Below are 6,000 nucleotides of genomic sequence, written 5' to 3'. Positions count from 1 at the left end.
CATTGTAGGAGTCTGTGCATATGTAATCTGGTTTATTTGCAAAGGTGTTTTAATTGGAACTGGGTGCATAGGCTATATAGAGGCTTTTGTTGCCAGTGTCAGTTGAAAAATTGAAAAGTGCAAACCTAGATTGGGGTCAACAAATTGTTTTCCTGCGAACGCTCAGGCAGCTGGAGTCCCAGCAGCACTGTGCTCAGGGGGCTGGGGGCTGAGGGCTGAGGGCTGCCTCATGAATCAGGATGTGTTTAAGATGCAGTACACGTGCTGCCCCCCAATAGTGGCTGCTTCTTTACATGAGCAGGTTTCCTCTATGGGAAAGGGCACCACAGGATGCAAGATGAATTGGAAACAGCTTCCCAGACAGGCTGGCTCTCCCGAGTGTGGTGGGTAATAGAAAGACACCACTAGCTTGGCAAATGGATCAGATTTTAAACGTGCTTTTCAGAGGTCTTTTGGTGCCAGTGTGAGGCAGAGTGGATTCTACAGGGTGGGAAGAATGCCTGTTAGGATGGCTTTAGACATTCAAATCTTGAACATTGGCCGTTTTTTTACATCTATTTTTTCCTATCCTGTCACTGCTTATTCTATGGATACTGCAGAAAACTCAGACCTACTGAGATGCGCTGGGTGGAAGATGTAAAGAGTAACTCACCAAAGATAGTCAAATAATGAACAGAGTAATGAAGACTCTCCGTCCCACCTTTCACCCAGTCCTAACTATGGTATCTCCTATCGAGCGTGATGACGTCCAGTGACACAGGGCTCAGTGTCTCCTCTGCATATTTGGGAACCTACCGCCAGCCTACCCTTGACCCAATATAAGCTGGATTGACTCTGCAAGAGGGTGTTGTTTCTAAAGCGAGGTCCTGGCCACATCCATGAAGGACTTGCAGGAGAGCTGAACGGGTGCAGTCACCATGACCCCAAGCGGGTAGTGGAAGAGAATGTCGATGGTCCGAGAAGCAGAGGGCGAGGCCCTGCAGAGAGGGTGTGGTGTGTCCACGGCCTTCCCCACAGGACAGGGGCGGGGATGGGCCCCAGTGTGGGTGCACCACGCAGCCGGCTGGGAGCTGACAGCTGGGTCCATAAGATGAGTTAGCACCCAGGCCACACTAGTGGACCGCTTGCGTGTTCTCCTGCCCACCTCAGGTCAGGCAGCGCTGCTAGTAGAGAGAGGAGCCGTCTGTGAGAGGAGAGAGGGGCACATCACTCCCCAGCTTGCAGACGTTCCCAGGGCCACTTCCAGCTGATGCCACCAGAGTAGCAGCACCTGGAGCGCGAGCCACCGTGATGGTGTCCCCAGCCACTGAGACTATCCCGTGGGTGGAACAGAAACTGGCGCCTAGCTCTTAGCTGGAGAGGTCTGAGGGCAAAGGCTGGCTTGAGGCTCCGTGGCTGGGTGAGAGAGGGCGGCTTTTCCAACAGCCTGCACTCGGATGGCTGCCCGGGGACAAGCAGAGGCCTCCGGAGGGAGCTGCACGAGTCGCTGCCTGTGGGGCCCGAGAGCCAAGTGAAGGGCCGAAGGAAGGCGGCAGAGCGGGCAGGGAGGGGCGAGATGGAAGCCTTCGGCCAGACTGTGTCGTCCTTTTCAGGGGCAGGGGCAGTGCGCAGGCCCCCAGACCTGTCTCCTGAGGCCCCCCGGGTGCACTCTGGGTGGAGAACGCGAGGACCCGCCCCGACAGGAGCCACCAGCGGCCAGCGGGCAGCACAAGGAGCCTGGCTTGGGAAAATGAAGCTTGCCTTTTTCTCTCCTGTCGGATCCCCGCCCTCTCCCACCTCCCTTTTCCATCCCCCAGTGAGCAGGACTGCGGGGAGGTAAGGGGCGAAGCGCAGGAGGGGTGGAGCCAGGAGAGTCAAGGAACAGAGCACGCCGCTGAGGCCAGCACGGCCGGGGGAGGGAAGCTGTGTGTTAAGGGCGGGAAGACAGTGCGTCTAGGTTTCGATCAGACTGGCCCGAGCTCTTTAAGGGCCAGAAATGACAGGCAAGCTCCATCGCGCCTCCTCGCGGTGCTGTCAGGGAGTGAGGGAGAGAAAGAGCTGACAGAGCGCCCAAGGCAGTGGTGTGAGAAGCAGAAGCCTCTTCTTCATGGCGCTCTCCTGAGGCCGCCTGTGGGCTGCACTGCTGGATGGGGGCCAGAGAATTAAGTAACCTGTGTTGGAAGCCTGCTGTGTAGGCTGCTAGGTAGGCCCTGAGATTTAAATGATGGGTAAATCCAGGTCCCACACAGCACGGGCCCACACGCAAGAAGCCGGCCCTGGGGGTCATGGAAGACGGACGAAATGTGACAGAAACAAGACAGTTCCTTTGAAAGCATTACTTACAAATCTTGATATCAAGTGGTTTTCTTGCTCTTCCCTGGATTTTCGTCAAGGTACAATGGAAGAGGGAAGGACAAGTTTAAGTGGTAGAAAGTTCTGGTTTCATTAGATCAGATTACTCGAAGGTTTCTTGGGACTTTGACTGAAGATGGTAAACAGGTGTTTTCAAGTTTTTACAAGAAGGTTTAGGCCAGATTTTCTAAAATCCTTTCATAGGAATTTTTCAATGTTGGAAGTAGTATTATCTCAGGAAAATATGATTCAGTTTAAACTTCAGTCTATTTTCCAGGTGAACTGAGAAATCTAATTGCCTAGTTTACTCCAATATTGGTTTTGTAGAATAATTTTAGCAGGAGAGGCAGAAGAGTAACTCAGGCATAGTGTTCTCTTTCTGAGTAAAATGATGTAGGGCACGGAGTGGATGTCTTCCTCTGCCTAATTAGTCAGGGATAAGCCTTGTGATCTAAGAACGAACAACATGCTCTTGTATCCACCGTAAGGGGATGAACGGTCTCGTGCCTGTTAAACAGCAGCACAGCTCCTATTTAGTCCTTTGATTTCCAGAAACAAGAGCCCGATTCTTCCCACCCTAGTTGGCCCTGTCTGGCGCCACTGATGAGAAGTGGCAGTGGAGCCAGTTCTTAGACAGTTACCTTCAGACCAGGGCTTCCCACCCTCAAGGAATGGGAGGGGACATTTCTACCCTTTTAGTTTTTGCTGACAGGAGTAATTGTATATGTATAAATATTACAGCTTTGTGAAACAGTTGGACAAAATTGTTATTCCAGTGAATACAAAGGATTCCATCAGACCCATCTATATTTACAAATCTTGAAAGTGTAGGTTTGCTGTTTAGCTGTGCTAATGCCATTTCAGGCATTTATTTATTTATCTATCTATCTATTTATTTATTTATTTATTTATTTTTATTGAGGTATGATTGACAGACCACATTATATTAGTTGCGGGTATACGACATAATGATTTGATATTTGTGCGTATTGTGAAATGATCACCTCAGTAAATCTAGTTAACATCTGTCACCGTGCATTGTATTATAATTTTTTTTTATTGTGATGAGAAGTTTGTAAGATGTAGGCACTTCAGTTTATTTATTACATCAAAACATACTTTAAAAGACATGTTTAGTTCAGTCAGTGCTGTTGGCTGATTAATATTTCATTTTGTGCAAATCTTAGAGGACATTCTGTGATGACAAGTATTAAGGATCATTGTGATCACACGTGTTTGGAGCATTGTGATGACAGAGATCATGGATCATTTTGAGTTCAAGGAGCATGAGCATTGTGATGACAAGAGCAGGAAGAAATGTGATCCCAAGGTTCATGGAGGACTGTGATAACAAGCGCATGGAGCATTGTGATGACAAGGTCATGTAGTATTTTGCTGACACAGGCATGGAGCATTGTGATGACAAGGGTCATGGATCACTGTGATAACATGCATCAAGGATCATTGTGCTTACAGGGTTCATGGAACTTTGGGATGACCAGGTCATGGATCATTGTGATGACAAGGTCATGGAGAATTTTGATGACAAGATTCCCAGATCATTGTGTTGTCAGGGGTCATGGAGCATTGTGATGACAGTGGTCATGGAGCATTGTGATGACAGGGGTCATTGAGCATGATGAAGAGAAAGTCATGGATCATTGGGCTGAAACTGTTCCTGGAGTATTGTGATGACAGTGGTCATGGTGCATTGTGATGGCAAGGGAATGGAGCATTGTGCAGACAAGTTCCTGAAGCATTGTGATGAGAAGACCATGGAGCCTTGTGATGAAAAGTCTCATGGAACATTCTTATGAAAAGGGGCATGGAGAATATTGATTACAGGGGTCTGGGAGCACTCTGATGACAAGCGTATGGAGCATTGTGATGAGAAGGCCATGGAGCTTTCTGATGACATGTATCATGGAGCTTTGTGATGACAAGGACATGGAGCATTGTGATTACAGGGTTCCTGGAGCATTGTGATGAAAAGGGCATGGAGGCTTGTCATGACAGTGTTCAAGGAGCATACTGACGACAAGTGTCAGGGATCATTGTGATGACAAGTGTATTGAGCATTGTGATGACAAAGATCATGGAGCATAGTGATGAGAAGACAATGAATAATTGTGATGATGAGCGTCATGGGGCATTGTCATGACAAGTGTTATGGAACATTGAGATCACAAACGTTTGGAACATTCTGATGAGAGAGGTCATGGAGCATTTTGATTTCATTTTGATGAAAATAGCCTGAAGCATTAAGATGACGGGCATGGTGCATCATGATGACAGTTTTCGTGGAGCATTGAGATGAAAAGGAGCATGTAGCATTGTGATAACAGGGATTTTGGAGAATGTTGATGACAAGAACATGTAGCATTGTGATGAGAAGGCCATGGAGCATTCTGGTGACATGCGTCATGGAGCGTTGTGACAACCAGGGAATGGAGCATTGTGATGGCAAGACCGTGGAGCATTTTGATGAGAAGACCATGGATAATTTTGATGACGAGTGTCTTGGAGTACTGTAATGACAAGGGACAGCATTGTGAGAAAATGTGTCATGGAGCTTTGTGATGACAAGTTTCATGGAGCATTGTGATGAAAAAGGTCATGGAACTTTCTGCTGACAAGCCTTTGGAGTATTGTGATGACAATGGCATGGAGCATTGTGATGAAAAGGGCATGGATCATTGTGATGAAAAAGGCATGGATACTTTTCATGACAGGGCTCAAGGAGCATTCTCAAGACAAGTGTCAGGGTGCATTGTGATGACAAGTGTATTCAGCATTGTGATGAAAAATGTCATGCAGCATTGTGATGACAAGGGCATGGAGTATTGTGGTGACAGGCATCATGGAAAATTGTGATGACAAGTGTTATGGAACATTGTGATCACAAGGGATTGGAGCATTGTGATGACAGAGGTCATGGATCATTTTGATTTCAAGAGAAATGGAGCATTGTGATGACAAAGGTATGAGGCAATAGGATCCCAAGGTTCATGGAGGATTGTGATGACAAGCGCATGTAGCATTGTGATGACAAGGTCATGTAGCATTTTGCTGACAAAGTCATCGAACATTGTGATGACAAGGGTCATGGAGCATTGTAATGACATGCGTCAAGGAGCATTTTGATTACAATGTTCATGGAGCATTGTGATGACAAGGGCATGGATCATTGGGATGACAAGTTACATGGAGGCTTTTGATGACAAGAGTCCCGGATCATTGTGTTGTCAGGGGTCATGGAGCGTTGTGATGACCGTGCTCATGGAGCATTGTGATGGGAAGGTCATGGAGCATTGGGCTGAAAATATTCATGGAGTATTGTGATGACAGGGGTCATGGAGCATTGTGATGGCAAGGAAATGGAGCATTGTTATTAGAAAGGAATGGAGCATTGTGATGAGAAGTCCATGGAGCTTTGTGTAGACAAGTGTCATGGAATATTCTGATGAAAAGGGGCATGGAGCATTGTGATTACAGGGGTCTTGGAGCATTGTGATGACAAGGGGATGGAGTGTTGTGATGAGAAAGCCATGGAACATTATGATCACATGCGCCATGGAGATTTGTGAATGACAAGGGCATGAAGAATTGTTATTACAGGGGTCTTGGAACATTGTGATAACAATGGTCATGGAGCCTTCTGATGACAAG

The sequence above is a fragment of the Mesoplodon bidens genome, assembly GCF_964165515.1.
Source record: "Mesoplodon bidens genome assembly, contig: HAP1_SCAFFOLD_164, whole genome shotgun sequence".
In the NCBI taxonomy this organism is placed as follows: domain Eukaryota; kingdom Metazoa; phylum Chordata; class Mammalia; order Artiodactyla; family Ziphiidae; genus Mesoplodon; species Mesoplodon bidens.
This window is presented reverse-complemented; position numbering follows the sequence as displayed.